This window comes from Mesoplodon densirostris, chromosome 9 (genome assembly GCF_025265405.1).
Source record: "Mesoplodon densirostris isolate mMesDen1 chromosome 9, mMesDen1 primary haplotype, whole genome shotgun sequence".
NCBI lineage: Eukaryota > Metazoa > Chordata > Mammalia > Artiodactyla > Ziphiidae > Mesoplodon > Mesoplodon densirostris.
The window spans coordinates 54,204,188-54,227,740 of record NC_082669.1 but is presented as its reverse complement, the minus strand read 5'-3'; the positions used below and the strand labels follow the sequence as shown (position 1 = coordinate 54,227,740).

The following is a 23,553-nucleotide window of genomic DNA, read 5'->3' as shown; positions in this document are numbered from 1 at the left end:
TAAAGTCATGGCATTCAAAAGTAAAAGATTTTGCATAAAATAAAAACATTGTCCTTCTAATATTGTTTCGATGACTCCATCCCTTTAGTTTTTCATACAACTGGAAGGTATCTTTGAAAACCTCTTCAGAGCAGAAAGATGAATAAGAAGCTTAACTGAAGCTAAGGACCTGGAAGCTCATATTAACGCAAAAGGGGCTGTGAGATTTTTGTCTGACTCCAAGGCTCACACATTGCAGGTAGATGATCTAAGCATGTTTTACTGAAGAAAGAACTAATATCCAAATTATAGACCTAATATCAAGTTAATATGTAATCATAGATCACTGATTGCTTCTCCCAAGTTCATTTACATATCCAGTTTCCTTGATCTCCAAGGCATCCCTTCTCATAGGTCCTCATCCCTGGTAACAGACACATTGATTCTGTGTATCACTAGTGCCTGCATAGTGCCTGATGTTTGGTGTGGGAATGAATGGGTGACCTGGCTTAGGTCATAGAGTTGCCTCAACTGTTCGCCTTATGAGCCAGATGATGGAAGAAATGAAAGAGAAGTAGGTCAAAGAGTAAGACATGGGAGGAGGTGCGCCAGAATTTATAGTTTCAGACACTATAAACTATGGTTAACTTAAGCAGGAAAGAGTTTGAGTAGAAGGATATTATGTAAATCACAGAATCAACCTGAAGGTTGAAAAGGCAGGCTCAGAAAACAGGCAGAGAAGCTAATTGTCAAGAACACAGCCCAAACTTACAGTATGTAATATTTTCAGTAAGTCTGTGACCAGTGAACCTAGGAGAAGAATGCCAAGCAGGGGGAAAAAATCCAGAATAAGCAGTTATTCTAGTGAAGACAGTTGGATTCCCCACTACACAACAGAAAAATGTGATCAACCTGGCTGGTCCTTCTTTCGAGAAATAGTTCAATATTGGGAGTTTCAGTTGATCTCTGGTTGGGCAAGTAGCCAAGGCATCTTGAGTTGGGGCAACTGTGTCCTTGTATGGCCTAGCTGTACATACTTGTAGCTATAGATACTTTGTGAGTCCATTGAGCAAGTACTTGTGCAGCTGGACACAGGAGAATGACTGGCATTGTAGAATAGAATGTATCCACTCTTCCACCTGATTATTAGAAGCCTCCTTCACAGTGCATAAATTTTCTAAAAAAAAATTTATTGGAGTATAGTTGATTTACAATGTTGTGATAGTTGTAGGTATACAGCAAAATGAATCAGTTATACATATACATATATCCACTCTTTTTAAAATTCTTTTCCCATTTAGGCCATTACAGAGTATTAAGTAGCATTCCCTGTGCTATACAGTCAGTCGTTATTAGTTACACAGTGCATAACTTTTGATTGTACATAAATATTCTGTCACTGTAAGTCTATGTTGGAAGGTCCCACCATATACCTCTTTCCTAAGTCTTTTGCCATTGGTAGCCTCTACATGTGACCTTTCAGTCATTGCTCATGGCTTAGTTTTAGATAGAGTGTTTTCTCAAACAGTCTACTCTTCCAGCTCAAGTGGGCAACGAGATATGCTGATCAAAACTCTTTTCATCCAAGTGGAATTGTAGTGGTTTTTCTTCTCCACTGAACTTTAGGCCTACGCCTAAATGGAGGTGTCCTTTCAGTCGTCCACTTCTGGCTTTTGCCAGCCTATCACTTAGAAATTTCCAGAGTCCAGGCTCAAATGTTTTCAGACAGCTAGTCACCCAACACTTCTCTTTAGGCTGCAGGAGGAGTGGCATTGCCGCAGGAGTAAGAACATGAGAGTGAGAGCAGCGGGCTCAGGGAGCTTGCTTGTCACAACTCAGTATATAGCCCTCGCTGATGAGCGAGCTAGTGGTGGATCCACCTGATCCTGGCCAGATTTCTGGCCAGATGGATCAGATAGTGCTCCAGTTCATAATGCATATTTTCCATGGTCACCTGGTATCTCTACTTGGGTCTGCTTGTTGGGCAAACCAACACCTATCCCTCAAAAGGCTAGTAACATAGTAAAGAGGCTACACTGTTGCTCTAAAATCTAGGGACCTGTTTTGTGCTTCCCTTTTAGAGCTCTTTGATTTTCCACAGACCCTTTGGGCATCATTGGATCTGCTGGACCAAAATTTCTAGGTAATATAGCCATTTAAAAGTAGAAGCCTTTTGAGTCACCTGGTAAATGGGTTGAATAAGTACATGCAAATGTTGAATATGTTACCTGCAAAAGCCAGAATGGCCCACCAAGCATGACAACTCTTACTATTAGAGAAACAAGACATTTGCCATGTACTTTGGAGTTTATGATCACTAGACCCATAGCAACTTTCCTGAAGTAGCAGATCTCTATATTTTCAAGTACTTTTCTCCCATCCTGTAGCCTACTTGTGTCTTAACAAGGTACTGAAGGTACCAATCCAGCTTACTGTTCAGGTCTTGCTAGCATGATGCCCTGTGCTGAAGGTGAGATGATCAAGGTCTGTAGGTAAAGCCAGCTCTCTGGCTCAACCCTGATATAAGATGATGAAGATGCAAAGAGAAATGAGGTGGCTCTTCTTTGGCTGTCAAGCAAGGCTTGGTATAGAGTGTGGCTTGGTGTGTGTGTGTGTGTGTGGGTACTTCCAGGCCTCCGTATTCTCCTGTATGTTCAACTTTTCACTATTTCCTGATCAGTACTATCACTTTCACATAAGTGACTTGGTAAGGCTGGAAATTCAATGGACTTTATCCAGGCACCCACAGAATTTTAAATTTGCATTTGAGTTTTGCAGACATTTATGAAGACATTTATCACAACCAGAGAAATGCCCTGGGTCTATGCCTTGAGCTAAAATATAGAGATTTGAGCTTGTCCTCTCTTCTTTAAGCTGTCCAGTCTCATTAGAAGCAGCCACCTCACCCTATAGCATCTTTAAATTCTTCATGCCCTTCACACTCTTCAATGGCAGTGATAATTTGATCCCTTAAATCCTTTTCAGTGGACACTTCATTAAAGATCACCGCAGAAGAAAAATTATCTAGCGATTTGTTACGGCTGACAGCTTCCCACTTCTAAACTCTGAGTTTTCATTTTCTTTAGCCCTTATTAGGGCGAATAACCAACACCAATTTCCTGAGTGACTGTCTTCTGGTACTAATTTCTGATCAGTCTAGGTTCATGGTTGCGGACAATAGAAGCTAACTCTGGTTAACTTAAACAGAAAAGGGATTTGTGGGAAAGATATTAGATACTTCATAGAATGGATTTTAAAAGTTAAAGAATTAGGTCAGAAATAGAAGGCAGCCCTAACCCCCAATGTGATTATATTTGGAAATAGGGCTTTTAGGCTAAAATGAGGTCATCATTCAGGCTAAATGAGGTCATCAGGGCAGAATCCTAATTTGATAGGATTGGGGCCTTATAAGAGGAGGAAGGGAGAGAGATCTGTTTCTCTCTCTCCATGTGCACGCACCAGGCAAAGGCCATGTGAGGACACAGTGAGGAGGCCTCTGCAAGCCAGGAAGAGGGCTCTCACGAGAAACTCAATTGGCTGGTAACTTGATCTTGGACTTCCCAGCCTCCAGAACTGTGAGAAAATAAATTTCTGTTGTTTAAGCCTCTCAGTCTATGGCATTTCGCTGTGGCAGTCTGAGCTGACAGAGACAGCAGCTAACACAGCAAGGTGATGCCTCTGAACTTGATCGGCTTGATAAGACGACCTGGACCTCCTGGACTTCCTGTCATTGGGCACTGCCATTAGGCTCAGGATTTAAATTCTGTTGTCACTGCTGCCTTGAAAACCTCTACTTCTCCCTGCACCTTGACGGTGCTCCCTTGAGCTTTAAAGGGGTCCACTAGGCAGGCCTCGGTTACATGCGCTGAATTAGCTGTGAGGGTCAGGCAGAGGAATAACTGCTCAGCCTGGCTTCCATAATATTAGGGGAGGCTGTGACTTTACTTTGATCTATTTTGGTATACTCTCCTCTAAAAGAGGGTGTTTGGGTGCTGGCCAGCCAAAAATATATATTTGAAAAGTGCCTACTCTGGCGAGAAGAAAAAAGAGGAGGTAAGGAGAAAAATTTTATGTATTATGTGCATAACTCAGTGTTTATGTGACACTCATAAACATTATTGTTCTTGCAGTGTTGTTACAGAATTTACTCAAATTAAAAATCAGAAGTGCAAAGACAATGCACCTCCTTTATTTTGTCTTCAGCTGTCTATAATACTATTCGCTATTAGGGGAAAATAGAAAAAAGGTATGTAATAAACCTGAGTGCAGTCTCTTACTGTAAACAATCTCAGTTGGTATGTTCAGTTAAAATTGACTGGAAATGCTCCAACCCTTATAGAACCTCACTCTCACCTGCTTTTCTCCCTGAGATCATGGCCAAACTGGAGGGGAGAGAGATGAGGTTACATGATCTCATGGCCTTGGTGGAGTAGGGAGGGATGAGAGGGACTCTGGCCTCGGTCAAGTCCTTGGCAGTATGCTGGCTGACATCTGCTCCTCTCTGCCCTGATCTTTATCCACCTGGGCACTGGCACCCAGTGCTACAGCATGGAGCTGGTGAACTTGTGTCTGTTCTTTTGGCTTGGTAATGTCTCCAGGAAGCATGGGCCATTTTGCTCTTGATGACTTGGTCTCTTCTCGGCTTTCATTGTTTCTAGAACTTGAGTCAATGCCCTGCCTTCTGTTCAACCCCTGGCCTAGAAGTCCATGTCCAGCCCAGGCCATGTAGTCCTTTTATCCACCACAGCAGACCCTGTGGCAGACTGGCTCTCAATTGAGTTTCCATGCCTCAGATGATCTGATGGAGGCTTAGGAGCACTCACTGGTTCTTCTCTCTGTTTTATGCCAACCACTCCCAGCGAAGCTGGGTTGTTGCCTTGTGGTGAGTGAGACCTGTTGCATAGTGGTCTCTGTAGATTCCCAAATAAGGAATGTGGTTCAGTGGTTCCTGTGCTCATCTTTTTTCTTGGTTTATTAACACTCCTCCCTCCCAATGCTTCTCCTCAGAAGGTGGAAGTCCAGATGTATCTGAAAACTTATCTCCACTTCTCCCTAAATGCTCCTTTTCTTGCCACTTATCTAAAAATAAACTCCCATGTTTAACTTCCCACATAGATTGGGGAAAGAAGTGGACAGAAGGAGTGATCTTTATGGGTTTGTTTGTTCTTCTTTTTTGATATTCTAAATGGTAAGGAAAAGAAATTTGGAATGTCTTTTCTCCTTCAGTTAATCCTGACTCTCATCGTACTGTGGGGTTCCAAAATCCAGTTTTTTGAGAAGGGAGCTGAATGTTACCTTAGCCATTTTATTTTCATTCTGCATCAAATTCTGAAGTCTCTACTAGCAAATGAATGCCCTAGGTAGACTAGGCTGGAGATTATTATGTTCAGAAAGAAAAATAGAAAAGCACATTAATACTTTTCAAACGTAACTCTCACTGCCGATCAAAATGAGCAGGATATTGTTTTTGTTCATCACTCTTGATCAATGATAGAGTCAAGAGATATCAGGATTAAGGAACATTACAGTGTATAACAAGGCTTTTAGTCCTTGGAGAAATACAACTGATATGTTGACTAAGTCAAGAAGTATATAAAGTTTCCATTTCCAGCATGGCAACATGGAGAGCTCTGTGGATCTGCTTCCCAGTAAAATTAGTGAAAATCCTTAAAAAACAAAAACCAAAACACTGAAGTCTCTGGAAATGGTACCAATGGCATACAACAAATGAAAAAACATTTATTGAAGAAAACTTAACTAAAACTTGGTAAGAACAGGAAGAGTCTGCGGTGTTTGAACCACAGCCTACTCCTATGCTCCCTCTTCCCAGTTCAGCTTGGAGCAAACTCTTCTTCAGGTGGGTGCAGAAAAGAACACAGAGCTGCCTGTCCTCCCAGCTCCCAGTTGGAGGGCTACTGTATCTTCCTGGGAGGGGCAGGACTTTACAATCTCCGTTTCTGCCCCCAGATACCAGTTACAGAGCCTAAGCTTCAAGCAGGTGCAACTGAGAGGCCGATATTCTCTTCTTTAGCCTAGCCCAGACTTGAGAAATAGGGACTTTACCTTGGGGGCAGCATGCTAAAAATACTGGGGCCCTAATCACCAGCTCATGTGTAAAGCAGAGGTTCCATTCAGGGAGAGGCAAGCCAAATAGACCAGAGGCTATGGCAGGACCCCACTCTGCCAAGCACCCAGCTCCAAAAGCATAGGTGTCACTCAGAAGTATGCCACTGTCCCCTCCTCCAGCTCCAGAGCATTGGCTCAGAGGAAGAAGTAGGCCATAAAACAGAGAGGTTAGAATCTCTTCCCAAAGAAGCTGACTTCATTTGCAATAAACTGTGGGGATATTGAAGCCTAAAGACATCCTCAAAACAATGGAGGTTGTGCTATAAAGCAATTCAGAGTCAACTGGTAGATGCATACAAGATATAAGCTAAGTCATAGGCCAGCTAGTTTACTTGCCAGAGCCAGGGAAACAGACAACTAAGAAGAGCCTTCCTGGGATCAGACAGATCTCAAAAACTGAACTCAAAAACTATCCCTATAAAGGAGCCTGAGTTTAATTGGATCAGCTGTGGAGAAATTTGTGTCCCAGGGCACTGTTGACAGCAACAGAGCAATCAGCCAGCAATGAATGGAACTTAACTGCTGGGTGTGGTCAGGGACAGGGACAGTTAAAGGGACTGCAAAATACTATCCTCCCAAGGTGACTGTGCAGATGCCCAAGGCTGCACCATCTGAGGAGCAATGTCAGAGGCTTTACACTGTGGACTGAGAGGATAGAACAGACTTCACCAAAATAATCCAGTCACTAAACAAATAAACAAGCAAATAACAATAACCAACCCCTAGGGAAGGGAAGGGAGATCAACCAGTACCCAGACTCACTACAGTGTATTACCTAAAATAGCCAGTTTCACAAGGCAAAAGAAACTGCCTGTGAAAACAGATTAAAAACTTCAGGGGCTTCCCTGGTGGCGCAGTGGTTGAGAGTCCACCTGCCAATGCAGGGTACACGGGCTCGTGCCCCGGTCCGGGAAGATCCCACATGCCGCGGAGCGCCTGGGCCCGTGAGCCATGGCCGCTGAGCCTGCGCGTCCGGAGCCTGCTCCGCAACGAGAGAGGCCACAACAGTGAGAGGCCTGCGTACCACAAAAACAAACAAACAAACAAACAAACAAAAACTTCAATATTTCATTAAATGGAGAATATCAATAAAGAGGTAGAAATTATTTTAAAAAAACAAAAACAAATGTAAATTCTGGATTTGGAAAGTACAAAAACTGAAAAGAAAGATTCATTAGAAGGCACAACAGCAAAAAAAGAAAAATGAAGAGATCCTCAGAGAAATGTGGGATACCATTAGATGACTCAGCATACATAATGAGAGTGCTGGAAGGAGAGGTGAGAGAGGAAGGAGTAGAAAAAATAGAAAAAATATTCTAAGAAATAATGTTTGAAAACTTTAATTCACGAACCCAAGAGTCTCAACAAACTCCAAGTAGAATAAATGTAAGGAGTTCTAGAAAAGACAGATCGTAGTATAAATACTGAAAGCAGAAAGTGAAAAATGAATTTTCACTTACAAGGAACCCAATGAGATTAACAACTGACTTCTCATCAGAAACCATGGCAGCCAGAAGACAGTGAAATAACATATTTAAAGTTCTCAAAGAAAAAACTGTCAACCAATAAATGTGAACCTAGCAAAGCTTTCTTTCAAAAAATGAAGGTGAAATAAAGACATAACCAAATAAACAAGCACTGAGAGAATTTGCTGCTAGCACACCCACCTTATAAGAAACACTAAAGGAAGTTCTTCAGGTTAGGGGCAACTGAACCCAAATAGTAATTCAAATTCACAGGAAAAAACCAAGAGCACAAGTGAAGATAATTATGTAACCATAAAAGACAGTGTAGGCGTATACTTCCTCTTTTTCTTCATTAACTGATTTAAATAGCATTATCTAAAGTACTATACATATAATTATATTGCTGAGCCTATAATATATGGAAATGTAATATATTTGCTAGTAATAACACAAAGGAAGTAGGTTGCAAAGCTGCATTTGGCCTAAGGAAATGACTCCAAATGGTGATTTGAATCCACAGGAAGAAATGAAGAGAACCAAATACGAAGGTTAAATAACAAAAGCTCTAAGTATATCATTGCTCTCCCCTCAACTTCTTTAAAATACATAAAGTCATATGAGGTAATAATTATAACAATGCACTGTGGGCTTTATAACATATATAGATATATGTAACAATAAGAGCATTGAAAGGAGAAAGGGAATAGAGCTATATAGGTATAACATTTCTGTATTTCATCGAAATTGTTAGTATAAATCTGAAGCAGACTCTGATGAGGTAAGATGTATATGGTAAGCCCTAGAGCAACCACTAAGGAAATAACTTTTAAAAAATTTAGTGGGAAAAATATTAAAAATTAAGGTGTTACATTTGAAAATATTCACTTAATGTAAAAGAAAACTATAAGAGAATAATAGAAGAACAAAAAATGACATAAGACATACAGAAGACAAAAATAAAATGTCAGCTATAAATCCCACTATAGTATATTAGTGAGTGGTGGGGTGGGGTTGGGCGTGGGCACCCTGAGGAAACCAAATCTGCCAGATATGGACCCATAGGCATCCTGGCTGAGAAGATACAGATACTGGACAAGTGCGGGTGATAGCAGAATGTAGTAGCAGTACAGGCAAGCAAATTATAACCAAAAGAGATAATGCAGTGGCCTGCAAAGAGATGTCCCAGGGTGGATTATAGCACCAAGAGGAAAATGTAGTTTGCAGTAGAAAAAGGTATTGGGAAAGTAGTAGGGGGAAAAATGGAGAAAATCCTAAGGTGGCAGAAAATATGGCATGTGAAAGTAGCATAGTGTCAATGTCTGAAGGGAGGTGAAAAGTTCTTTCAAAATGACAGTATGAGGTTATCCAAAATAGAAATATGTTTTATCTTGAGAGTCAACTGAAATCTGTTGATAGTGACTAAGTGGATTGCTGTGTTGAGAAGGATTCTGAGATTCCATTCTACCTCATCTCAATTAAAGATGTCGTCTATGGGCGTGAGATGAAAAGTAAGCATGCCTTTTGTTGGCAAACACTGGTTAAAATTATCTTTAAAGAGTGTCAGGACTGGGGCAATGAGAATCTCAGAGTTGTTATCTTTTACATTTTATTATATATATAGGCTATGGAATAACTCTTTTGAGTACCTTGTTATTTAAAGAAATTCTCCTATGTACTATTTTCCTTTGCTGATTTCCTATGGTCTACAGTAACTAGCATTAAAACTCTTGCATGAAGAGGAGACTTATATATGGGGGATAGTGAGGAAGGGAAAAACAGTTTCAGGGAAGAAGAGCTGCAAAAGTAGAGGAAGTAACCAAAAAGTAGAAAGAGAAGCATGGTCAGCTCTTGCGGCATAAAGCAAGAAAGAAAGTTGTAAACAAATAACTTGCCAAGGGCATGGAAATGGGGGCAAGAGAACTCCATTTGGTCCCCATACATTTTAGACAGGCTGAGGGCTTGAAATCTGGGACATACAGTTGAAGGCATTAGAAATTCAACCGTATGACCTGGGTTTCACGAGGGAGGAGGTACTGTATGAGAGAAACGCCCACCTTTCCCTTCTTCTGGTTTCCAGGAAGAAAGAGCTTCCCTCAAAACTCTTGACTCTTGTGCCTTTCTTTTCTTCTCCTAATAGAGGTAGAATTGTAGGAAGGTTGGTGGACAATAATTGGCCAACTTTTCTTGATTGGATGGAACTAATTTATCAGTGGTCCTTAGGAGGGGAAATTTGACCTCTTCCTACTACTGTCATCCTCACACCAGTTAGAGGTAGTGACATGTGTAAAAGTGCTGGCTCTGTCAGATGTGAACTGTCCCGGGGTCTAGAATCTGGGGGAAAGGTGCAGCAAGTTACACCTAGGTTACAACTGCCAACATATCCTTTATCAGTATTAATGATGATAATTAGGGCTTTATTTGTTTTGTCTCTTGTTTTATCTCTCAATTAATTCAGAACTTGGACAGGAAAGAGTGGTTCTATTAATCTGACCCTTCAAGACCCCAACATCTTGGTACATAGCCTCAAAATCTCATCCAAGCCTCCCACATAAGAGAATTCCATCAACTGAATGCATTTCCTGCCCACATCTGATGGTTCCTTCAATATGAAGCACAGTTAGTACAATACTCCTGGCCTCTTGCCACCCCTTTACTCACTTCACCCTGCCCTCCCTCCAGCCTCCATCCCCAGAGGAGGTACAGTGACTTGTTTCAAGCCAGCTCCTCTCTCTTTTGGGGGAAGCAAGCATACCTGTAAGCATACAAGTTACCTTTTGCTCCTCTGTGCCTTTGGTCACACTCAGCTGGGGAGGCCTGTCAAGTCTGGTCTTACCTGTAAGTGGGTGAATAATCTGCCTAATTTAGGAAATCAATTAGCAGGTCCATTTGGCTTTCTCAGTAAGCTTTCTCACTCAGTCTTTATCAGTGATGAAAGTGTTACTTTGGCCTCGCTCCATTGTTATCTTTGCCTTATTTCTCATTTGGGTGCAATTTATTCAGTCCTCTAAGAAGCCCAACAAGTATTAGGAATATCATGGCAAGGTATCAGTTCTGGAGTGATCAAAGTACTGAAAATAATACTAATGACAGTAGGTAGCTAGACAAAAAAAGAGTAACTGATGTTAAGGGGAGAGGTTTACATTCTAGCTAGGAGAAAAGAGCTCATTTATAGAAGTGGATCTCAAGGTCAGAGTGGAACCAGTAGTAAAGTCAACTTAATGTTGGCCCCTGAACTCCTTTTAATTCTCCATAAATGTGTGTCAGTGCTGGACCAGTGTGGTAGGACTAACTGTGCAAATTAGAAAGTGGTTTGTGAAGGCAGGGATCCAGGGAGGTTGTTATGCTTGATGACTTGTTAAAAAAAACAAACAACAACACAAAACCCTGATCATTATTATCACAGAGTCCTAATGTAAAATAAGATTTCCTATAAAATTGTCAGCACAAGATTCCAGTTTTGATAACAAGTCAGATGACTTTGTTGCAGGAAAACATGTATCTGATGGAGAACCTTTCCTTTTCATAAAATAAGGCCACTTTTGGACTGTGGGAGAATAGTCGATCTCATTTAACAGCCCGAAACTTGTGAAATTTGTTTCCTTGTGGTCAATAGCGCAAGTGGCTGCTCTCACTGTGAGTTTAGCATACTGAAAGCTCAGGATGTTTTTTTTTTTTTTTTTTTTTTTCCTGGTACTGGGAGGAAGGCTTGAGCCTTGGCTCAAAGAAAGTGAGGATAACTTTTAATCTTCTCTACTTGGTTGTTCTCTAGTGTCATTTGGCAGGCGCTGGCAGCCCATTCACACTTCCTGATGAAGTAAGCATTTGGGGACAGGCATGTGGTCATGCATGCATGGTGCACTGGATAAAATCAGTTCAAGGCAAGACACAAAATATGATGAAATGTATATGAACTTAATGAAATGTGTACGAGTTTGTAATTTATTAACTGTTCACAGAGGGTAAGATCTGTTTTGTGCATCATGGATCTTATACTTCCCATTGGTTCCATACATGCTCTGGCTGAGGACACCCACATTAGCATGTGTTTTCCTATCTTCTGGGATACCACTGAAATTTCCTTCCATTTCTGTTTTCTCCATGGTAGCCTCTACTGACAGAAGCATCGTCCTTCTCTTGAACCACCATTTTCATTTGTTTGGACATCAAAAAAGTCCTATCTCCTTTCAGCCCTTTCTGTAAAAGGATGTTATGAAGATGAAATGAGAAAATGATTGGACGATGCCTTTCCTTAAACTATTATTTCAGTGATAGAGATTGATTTTGCTGCTGGAGGCCTGAAGGAATATATATGTGATACCAATTTTCCCCTCCTAAAATGGACCAGGACAGTGTTCTGGCCAATATTGGGGATTTCTTAATAATGATGAGTTTTGGGATGTGCCTGTTTTCCCAAGAAAAAGAGGACAGAGAGGGCTTCCCTGGTGGCACAGTGGTTGGGAGTCCACCTGCCGATACAGGGGACGCGGGTTCGTGCCCTGGTCTGGGAGGATCCCACATGCCGCGGAGCGGCTGGGCCCGTGAGCCATGGCCGCTGGGCCTGCATGTCCGGAGCCTGTGCTCTGCAACGGGAGAGGCCACAACAGTGAGAGGCCCGCGTACCACAAAACAACAACAACAACAAAAACAACAAAAGAAAACAAACCAAAAAAAAAACCCATTTAAAAGAGGACAGAGAGAGTTTCCATATTCTTAGGGCAGCTGAATAGAGAGTTTGAGCAGCTGTTTCCTTCTCTCCTCAGTTCATGTGCAGCGGTAACCTCAGCAGAGCCATCTAGCAGAACTACATAGTGTCCCAGTCATCTTCAGGTGCTCCAGACAAGCAGTGATTTTGGCTGCTGGAGGGATTCTTGGGTGGGCTGGTGGTGATGCATCTTCCAGTAACCATTACTAGAAGTGTCAGCCTAGGTAAATTCATGTTCATCTGGGTCCATTTTATCTCATTTTGTTTTAATTTAACCCAGATCTTGAGATCCAAGTGTTATGTTGAGCATTAGTTTAGTGAGGTATGGTGAAACTTGAAAAGGAGGGAAAAAATGTTCCTTGCCACTCTTACAGAGACTGAGGAAATGGGACTTTTCCCCTCCCTCTCTATTTTGGTAATCTTTGGCTTGGCATATTTGGGTAAGAAAATGAAAGGTTTGCCTACATAGTTGAAATCTCTCGTCATATTATATCATCCGAAGCCTATTTGTATGTTGGGATCATTTTATTTGGTTTTGGTTAGACATAAAAGTGTTCTGTGGTCTCCTCTTTTTTCAAGGCCTTCTGGCTTTCAGTAAATTGAGTGATTTCATCCCTGTCCGGGTTTCCTAGTGAAATCTTGTATTTTTACTCAAATTACTTGATCAATTAGTTATGTCAGTTGCCCAAAATGTGCCTTTTTATTAATAGCACCTTTTATCAGCTCATTGGAATTAGACATTGCAACCATGGTCTGAAGCTGGCAACATCTTGCAATAATTTATAAATATTACTTTAAAAAATAGCATCACAATTGCTCATTCGTGAACTTTCTGGATGTGTCCCTGTGTGAGAAATTGCATTTGTGTTATTATTAGTTCTGACAAACTGGATTAGGTCTTGGCTATTGTTAAGTGGTTCTATCTGCCCTCAAATCTACTGAGAGACATAGCATTTCTAATGAATTTAATTAAAACTGTATGCGGTTTATAGAGTTGCCTGTAGCCAGTATGCCATTCTTCTTGACTGAATGGAGTTTCTGCTAATGTGTAATGATGTTTTATATGAGACATGTTTGAAACTGCTTCATAGTAGCCCCAGGGTAGTTTCCGTGGAATGACATGGTGATGAAATATTAAAATTTAAAAAAACCCTTTCTACTTAAGTGAGTCATGTTTACACTAACTAATGTATGCATAAGTGTGTTAAATATGTTTGTTGAAGCTGTGAGAGACATGGGTTGTATTTCAACACCAGCAATATGTTCATGGTGAAAGATTTTTAAGAAATTCAAATCTGGCAACACTTTGGGAGATCTGCTATACGTATTATTCTTTGAAGTATATAAAAAAATACCAGCCATTATGGAATTTCCTCTTAAAATTTAGTTCATTTGGCCAAGTGGTTTCAGTGATTCTCCCCTAACAAACAAGAATTATATATAAAGAAGGTTCTCAGCATCAATTTTAAACATAGTGCTGGAAGATTTTCAATGATAGAACTTAATGTCTTTTATTGTGTATTTAATGTCTTTTTAAAATATAAAGACATCTGCATTTTCTTAATATTTTTAAAGAATGAATTGTTTAATAAAATTTTATGGAGGGTGTCAGTGAAGCCCTGAGATTTAATAGACTCAAATTCTGATTCTGGAAATTGATTTTTGATGGTAATGATAAGAGAAAGGCAGGGAAGAACACTCATCTTGACCCATTGTCCCCCCATATTTAGTCCTTTAAAATGGTAAAATACTAGAGGAATGCAGTCTTTTATATCATCTCTATTAAATACATAATAAGATGTTTGATGATTTTGTAGAACGCAGTAGGGACCGCAGTTAGAAGACTTTGTAAAATTGTAGAGAGGAAGTGGTTCCGTGACCATGGGAATCCGGGACTGTGGTTTCTTGAGAAGTCAATGAAATGGACAGTTGGCATGAACAGTGAAGAGAGGTTAAAAGGATAATAAAGGCAAAAACAGCTTACAGGCTGCATACACAGCACTGTCCTCTGTTACTTCTCTGAGCCTCAGTTTCTCCAAGTCAAGAAACCTCATAGGGTTGTAGTGAATATCAAATAATTCATGTAAAAAAATTCCATCCAAAATGCTTGATATACAATACTTATTATCAGTATTCATAAATCTTAACTTAAAATTACCATTTGCACACATTCTAACTAGATGTCTTAATGTTTCTGTGAAATATTTCACACATTTATTCAATATCACCAAATATTCTTTCACTTCTAGAACCCCTTTATTTTCTCCAGACCTGAATGGCATGTTATTTTAGAAATTTTGTTTTGGTCTTAGCTTCTCAAAACTAGAATCATTTTAGGTAGCCATATCTCTTTCCAAAATCTCGTTGAGTTATAGGGAGAAAGACATTAAAAAATATTTATTCCTTGCACTTCATTTTTTGTCCCCTAATTTTTATGAAAATAATTTCTCTGTGAGCTTTCAAAAGTCATATTATGAATCCTACTTTTAAGATTTGGGTGACATTAATTAATAATAGCAGCTACCATTTATTGAGCCCCTCTAACTTGCTAAGCATGACATGCTATCCACATCGTTTCTCTATGGTCCTCGCTCCTCTGCCTAACAGATTGCATTATTCTACGTTTTATAAAGTAACTAAGATTCAGAGAGCTTAACTTGAGGACAAATAACCAAGCCAGGACTCATACTCTGCACTTCCTAACTTTAAGCTTCTTCCCGTGGTATCACTCTGCCTCAAACCAGATAGCCTCTTTCCTTTTGAAGAAAACACATTTTTTCCAAGGCATTTTCAGGGTTGTCTTATGTTGACTTCAGTGAATTGACCAACAGTGCTGCTTGACTGACTGCACAAACCCTCGCCAAGAAGGCAAAGTAGAAAAAAAGGTTGAGGAAACTCCAGACAATTGAGGCATGATAGGCAAAAAGATACCTCAGTCTCACTGAAGAACATATGGAAGAGAGCAGCAATAGTCACAAAGAACAAGTGGGAAACATGCCCTTTATGAGTGATGGTATTCTGTTTCCATGGAAACTAGACATGGAGGAGAGAGTGCCCATTTCTATTTACTCAGTCTGTAAGTGTTGAATGTCTATGACAGGGCAGCTTTCAACAAAACATAATTCAAAAAGACAGATCTGATCATGCCACCTCCATGCCTAAAAACTTTCCATGACTTCTGGCTATGTGCAGAATGCTATGTGAGCATAGGGGGCCCTCCCGAATATGACACTAACCTACTTAGTCAGTCTCATCTCCCACCCTCCACAACTCAGTCTCCATGCTCTGGTCCAGTGGTTCCTAACCTTGGCTGCATGTTAGAATCATGTGGGGAGCTTTAAAAATATACACATGTCTGGGCTTCACCCCCAGGAATTCTGATTTAATTGGTCTGGGGGGGAATCTTAAAATCTCTCCAGGTAATTAGAATGCACAGTTGGGATTAAGGATCACTGCTCTAATCAAAGGAGATTCTGAAAACTATTTCAGCCTCCCGACTCTTTTTCCTGAGGTTTTTCCCTTCTCCTGAAATACCTTTTCTCTCTTCTTCCCTTCCACCTCCTCCTCTGACCAACTACATCTTTTAAATTCTTCCTATCCTGTAAGGCCCCTCTCGAATGCCTTGAAGCTTTTCTTACCCCCGTCCCCTTTAGTGGAATGACATCTCTCATTTAAACTCTTCACAAAATGTGCTTGTGCCCCTATTATAGCATCTATATCTCCTATCAAAACCTCCTATCACCCTTCTTCATGAGCAGAAACTAGTTTTACTGATTTCTTTGCACTGAAGTCTTAATTAAAAATTAAATACATATATTTCAAATATTACAAAAAATCTTTACACAGATCCTTGGAGAAAAGAGTTAATATCATCCTCCCATTTCTGATGATGTCTGTGTAGAGTCCGAGACTAGACTCAAGGTCTATCCCATAACAATGAAAGTTTTACTTTAGAGTCTGTGGGCCCCCTGATAGGGTAGTTAGAATGGTGTATGGGCCTGGTGTGTTATTCTCAGGAAAGCTTCCGTGGTTTTAATCAGGGTATCAGAGGTACCCATCTATGATCCACTGACTTAAGATTTACTGTTCTAGAGAATAAATCTTCGTAACTCAGCATGCAGTGATGACAGTGGCCCCGTCTGTTGTTCACTAATGTTTCATTTCTCTTTCTGCCATGCTAGCATAGCTTTGGAACACCCAACTCTGTTTAGGTTGAATGCCTTCATGAAACTATCATTAGTCTAAAGACTAATAAAACACAGCATCTGTCATTTAGATGATTAAATACTTTTTAAATAAAAAATAAAATCACATTAAAGGTGCTTTTGTTATTAGTCAGAAAAGTGTGAATTTCCAGCTTGACTAGATGATAAAAGAATAGTGGCCCTGCCATTGTCCACCAGTAACTCACAGGAGAAAAGTGCTCACATGCATGTATGAGTGAGTGAGTGTGTGTGTGTGTGTGTATGTATGTGTGTATTGTATGAGTGTTTTGCCAAAATATAGTTTTTCTTGGACAAAAGTTGCCAAAGACCTGGTTGTCTGCAAAAGGGATAAAATTAATTTCAATGGGCCACCTCTGAGTTTCTTACGTTTCATTATTTGCTGCTGAAATGTTTAGGACTAAAACAACAGCAATCAAAACATGACTTAGTAGCTGTTAGAAGTAATTTTTCTATTCCTGGGCACAACATAGCTAGAAAAGCATCTGTCTTCTCGATTGAACTGATTTGTAATTCTAGAATGTAAGGGGAAAAAACTGGAAGGACCTCCACTTAAATCTGTAATTTTGGTAATTCTGAGGTAATATGATGTAAGGAATTTTGATCAGTGCTCAGTTCAGCATGGGAGATCTCCTTTCAAGGAATGAGAAATGCTTGGGAGCAGTAGTTGGAGGGAACTACAATTGGAGTTTGACCTGAATAAATAGAAACAGCACACGAGAGACAGTAACTAGTGAACCTAGTAGAAATTAATAAGCTAAAGATATGGGTTAGCAATATATATATATATATATATATATATATATATATATATATATATATATATATATTCACATACATGTTTACATATATATATGTGTGTATATATATATATATTTAAAAATAATTGCCAGGAATGAACATTAGACTTAATGAAGTGAAATACTGATGTGCCTTCCTATGAAAAAAAGCTAGCATTAAAATTCAGAATTTCCGGGCCTCCCTGGTGGCGCAGTGGTTGAGAGTCCGCCTGCCGATGCAGGGGATACGGGTTCGTGCCCCGATCTTGGAGGATCCCACATGACGCGGAGCGGCTGGGCCCGTGAGCCATGGCCGCTGGGCCTGCGCGTCCGGAGCCTGTGCTCCGCAACGGGAGAGGCCGCAGCAGTGAGAGGCCCGCATACCGCAAAAAGAAAAAAAAAAAAAAATTCAGAATTTCCAAAATCCAAAATTAGCAGGTGATGATTCACATTTTAAAAAAGAATCTTTGCTTTATATTAAAAAAACCTACTGCAGTATTCCATTCAAAATACCTCTTATAGTATGTTTAAATTGTCATTTGGTTAATTCCAGTGGTTCTCAAACTTTAGCATGCATCAGAATCACCTGGAGGGTATGTTAAGACCCAGGTTGCTCAGCCCCTACTCCCTTCAGAATTTCTGATTCAGAGATTTGAGGTGTGTTCCCCAAATTTGCATCTCTAACAAGTTCTCTGGTGAAGTTGATGCTGCTAGGTTGAGAACTTCTTGTTTATTAAAATTCCACCTGAACATAGCTTTAAGAAACAAATCTATCCCTTGCCTCCCATTTCCCATCTGCACCCTTTCTCTCCTCCCCAAATCAATACACTAGTTGTTTCTACCCCTGAAAAAAAAAAAAAAAAAAAGAAACAAATCTATAATGTAATGGAAGGTACACCTGCAAAAGATTTTTTTAATGGGTGTTATGGGCTAAATTGTGTCACCCCCAAAATTCAGATGTTGAAATCACCTAACCTCCAGAACCTCAGAACGTGACTGTATTTGGAGATAGGGTCTTTAAAGATGCAGTGAAATTAAAATGAGGTCATTGGGGTGACCCTAATTCAATATGACTTAATGTACTTATAAGAAGAAGAAATTTGGACACAGACACACACAGAAGGGGGACCAGGTGAAGATACTGGGAGAAGACAGCCATCTACAAGGCAAGGAGAGAGGCCTCAGAAAAAACTAACCCTGCTGACACCTTGATCTTGGACTTCTAGTCTCCAGAACTGTGAGGAAATAAATTTCTGTTGTTTAAGCCACTCAGTCTATGGTACTCTGATATGGCATCCCTAGCAAACTAATACAGATGGTGTACTTCAAAAACTTTAGAAAGCTTATTTTACCATTTTGTATTTGGTCTAAGGAAAAATCAGAACCAGCAGTAAAGTAAGAGAAGCAAACTGAGAGAAATGTAATCATGAAAGTGCTTGCATTTGTTTCACGCTTTCTTAGTTTCTTAATAATCTTTATATATTTTTGGCACAGTGAGTTTTGAAAAGAGAGGGTTAAAAAAATAACTTCCTGGTTTTGGCTGCTAAACACTAGCATATTTTAGAACTCTCTCATATCAAGCTAATTTCCGAAGTAACTTACCTTTATTCATCCTTAAGGACTATGATTTTCAGAGAAAAAATCCACCTATTATATGAAGATAATTGGAGAACTATGTATAAGGGAGTATATTAATTAGCACTTACAAATGGACTTGTGACATGAGAATGTCTTGTTCATTTCTTGATCTTTTTCCCTGGTTTTATAATCAGAAGGGAAGGATGGGCAGTATATGATGTCTGTTTAGGAGAAATACCAGTGATACTATATGAAAGGGTCCTTTGGGTATCAGACAATTGGGTTTGTAAATGTCTAGTCCTTGAAGAGTTTAAAAATGACACATAAGAAACATCACTCCCGGGCCTCCCTGGTGGCGCAGTGGTTGAGAGTCCGCCTGCCGATGCAGGGGATACGGGTTCGTGCCCCGATCTGGGAGGATCCCATATGCCGCGGAGCGGCTGGGCCCGTGAGCCATGGCCGCTGGGCCTGCGCATCTGGAGCCTGTGCTCCGCAACGGGGGAGGCCACAACAGTGAGAGGCCCGCATACCGCAAAAAGAAAAAAAAAAAAAAAAAAAAAAAAGAAGCATCACTCCCAATAACTCCCTTAAAGTTCGGTGTAATAAGAAAAGTTGCCTGGGCTTTAGAGTCTCATAAATTGGCTTAGCTAAGAACATGAGCTTTACTCCTGTTTCTGTCCAGCGTCCATCACATCGCTGGCACTCCATGAATGTCAACTTCCAAGCATACAGATTTAGGTATCAAAGACTGCTGATGGGGCAAAACCTAGAGATCTAGGAAATACCGAAGAATAGCACAGCCAGGCTCAAAAGATTTGTTTCTTTGACCTGCCAAAGCTAGTAATATCAATGGAGAATATAGTTAATATAGACAGATGTCAAACAAAGCCAAGTGGCAAGAACAGGAAACAAAAATATTACATGAAACAGCAATGTGCTGACTGGGTTGGGACTTGGAGAATTGGGTTTGGAATCTCTTGAAGCAGTCTGCCCTATGAAGGGTTGAAATAAAGATTTTTGAAGTGAAATGAAAATTTATTTGGTGCCTCTGTGGATAACCATTTGCCAAACAATGTAGAATGTCTGATGAAGCCTGGAGTTTTGTCTTCTGCTGTTACACGTGAAGAAATTTGCTCACTATTTAACATGTTGTGATTACCTGCCTGTCCCTTATCCATCCAGACCCAGCATCCTTGGAGACCCCAAAATTTTAGCACTACAAGCACAGGGTGTACAAGTATGCCTCTTCTTCTAAATCTCATCAGTGACATTTCTTCAGACATTCTTCTAGGTAATAATGATGTAAGAATCCTATCTTATTCTAGTTAGGACCTAAGGGCTTCATAATGAAATCAGGGCTGGCTGGCCCTGGAGAAGGACTCCAAGTTCAGAGTCAGCTGGAGAGGGAGGCCAGAGAAACCATCTTCTGCACTCTCCCCTTCATAAGGCAGTGATTTGCAAGAAGAGCCAGCAGAAGGCACTAAGCCTCCACAGTCTATGAAGTCTTGGCTGCTGCGCTAATTATAGCAGAAGCTGGGCCACCGCAGGAAAACTAGGGCTGGCAATAGTTTGCTAACTGCAGAGGGCTGCTTTCTCCGGCAGTTCCAGACACAGCATGTAGGGGATTTAGATGAGACTAGAACAGGAAGACCATTGGCTAAGAATTGCCCGGTGAAGAGCTCTGAGCCCTAAACTAGTGTCATTTTAGCTAAAAGGAAGGTCTTCATGGAGAAGTGTTCCAAGTTAGAGAACATCACAAACCTCACAGCAAAATATGAGGCAAAGAGGTAAACTGGACAGGATTGTTAATATCAACATTAATAACAATAAATGTGGTAATATCATCAAATGTTATACTTGCTATATGTCAACTCTTATACTCAGTACTTTAAATTCAATGTTTCATTTAATCCTTCCAGCAGCCTTATGAGTTAAATACCATTATTATTCCCACTTTCAAATCAGATAGCTGACAAAGAGAAAATAAGAAACTTACCTGAAGTTACACAGCTACTAAACACTTGGAACTGGGTTCGCACATAGCTCAGTCTGAATCAGTATCTCATACTTTTTCCACTAAATCATATGGCCTGTAAACAAACACAGGAAAGGCCAGTGAGAGATCAGAAAGCAAGTTGCTTATTATTTCATAATAGGTTGCTACAGGTTGTGGGTACTACCGATGGCCGTAAGTTATTATACCTACCCTCCAGGAACCTAGAATGTCAATCCACGATCTTTCCCATCAATTCTGTTTGTTGTATTTAGCCTCATACAAAAGCTTAAAAGTAAAATTTGCTTTGTTTGTATCCAACTGAAGGTCTTATTTTTAAAATTCTAAAGCCTGACATATGTCAAATGTTAGTAAATGTTGCTACGTGTACTGACTGTACTGGTATAACATACTGAGAATATTGAAAATTACTTACAAGTTGGATTTCGAAATACGTGTTTGATGCCATTGCTTCTAACTTGTAAGACCAACATGGAGAATCTGTAACTTTTTCATGTTATTAATGGAGGTGGCTACACCAGGACTTTATCAGTTAAGAAGGGAAGAATATGCCAGAGTTCTTGAAATTTCAGGAAAAAGGGAAGCCTTTAATTGAGTGAAGAAAAGTAGAATTTGAGTTATAACCTCTTCCATGGGCCATTTATGAGCACACAGTCATTAACATCTATCCCCAGTTTCCTATGCAGGAAGCAGGAAAGGCAACAAACCAGAGAAAGTTCTGAGCCCCCTTTGAACTTTATAGAAAGGTGCTTTATAAATCCTAGGAAAATGAATTTATGTTATAACTTGTCTAGAGTGACTGAGTTAAAACTCTTTTGAAGATAGAGCCTGTTTGATATACTGTGTAGAAAATCACCTCTCCCCCGCCCCCCCACAAGCTGTATGGACCACTCTGGGTTGACTTGCTTCTTGCTCATGATTTCTTTTCTACATCCTTTCCCTGTGACCTAGCTTAAAAGTATTAAGAAATACACTATAAAGAGAAAGGAGACCCAAAGGGCAGGAAAGAAGAATCTAGCCCTTTGTCATGAAATGAAATGAGTACTTATCCCTGAGTGTTGATTAAATAAGATTTTAATTAGCTATGGACAGTTGTGACTTAATTGGCAGGCAGATCTGCTTTCTGTGCAGAGGAATATATTTGTATGTGTTCATTTTTTTTCATGCATTCCAAACTCTTACAGTTAAGTTGATTTCTTTTCCCCGTAATAATAATATGCTTTCAGTAGCGTGTCATTTTCTTTACCCTTGTAGAGAGATAACGTGCAATTAGGCAGTGATGTCAGCCTCTAACATTTTGGTGTAAAATTCTGGTCACACCAAAATACCAGGCTCCTTAACAAAGCTGGCAGACACGTCTTTTGGCAGCAGCTGCTCACCATGTGATTTAAAACTTCCTGTCACTATAATTGATGTGTTTTTATTCTTTCCATTTCCTGAAGCCTGATCAGAATTAAAATTGCTGTTGGAATTTCCTGTCAAAGCAACTCATTTATTCGCTGAGCTCTGTACTTTGATTGGACATTGCCTTCAACAACAGTCAGGTGGAGATTGCTGAGAATTATCCTCTCCATGCAGGTTTGATGGCCATGCACACATCTGCAAATATACACAGATTGTCTATCATGTGGTAAACTTGTCCTAATAAAAACTCCACATGCAAAATGTTAGTGATTTAAATGTCAAACATGGCCACCTGCTGGGGGCTCTGGGTTTTGTGTTAATTTAGGATGTCCCACAGAGTTTTCAACTGATGGTCTCACTGTTTAATTTGGATTCTTGTTCCAAGACTCCGTGGTATTTCTGATCTGTCCCTGGTGTAGAAAACATGACTAAAATTCTTGAATTTTCCTAAACCCATTTCTCTATCTTTGCTGTGCTTCATGATCATGAGCTATTTACATATAACATCTTGGGGTGATTGGGTATGAAGGATGAGTGGTTCTATACTATACCCTAGCAGGCACTTGCTCACAGATCTGTGGACCAAGACAGCTACAGAAATTCAGGGTGTGGGTAAAACAATAGGCAGTGGAAGGATCTACACTATGCTTTGTTGTTGTTTTGTTTTATATCTGAAAGAAAAATCCAAAAAAAATCTGCCTTTGCAAAGGAAAGAATCCCTGATTTGCCTCAGTCTGAGATTACACAGAATGAATTATTTATTTACTTCTAATTCGTGAATGTGTCTTCTTTTTAAAATGACTACTTTCATATTGAGGCAGGTAAAAGAGAAGAAACTTTCATGGAATTGAAGAGGAGATTGATTAAATTCAATGTCTTGAACAATAAGGACTGTTTCTCTTATCCTGGTGATTAGGGCCTAAGATTTCATCCTGGGAATGGGAATCTCTTTTAAAAAATTATTCCTTATTGAAAACAATCTGGCTACAAATATGCATTTTTTTTTTTTTTTTGTCCCCAAGTAAAGGGAGGCTTTTAAATTTGTGATTCTCCAAGCACTTTTAAAATATTTTACCTTGAAGAATGTAAACTCTACAAGTCTGGGACTTTGTTTTGTTCATTGCTTATTTGTATCACTTAGGACAGTGCCTTACAAATTATAGATACTCAATTAACATTCATTAAATAAATGAATGAATTCCTTTAGACTTTTAAAGTGTCAAAGTGATGGAGAAGGGACCATGTTATATCTGGAGGCACAGAGTCCCCAAGCATAGCAACC

General features: G+C 39.9%; 1 protein-coding gene across 8 annotated transcripts in view; it reads left to right on the top strand.

Moving 5' to 3' along the window:
- The window catches only part of DYNC1I1 (dynein cytoplasmic 1 intermediate chain 1), a 343,604-nt gene that overhangs the window by 99,590 nt on the left and 220,461 nt on the right, over positions 1–23,553 (top strand). The window lies entirely within an intron of this gene.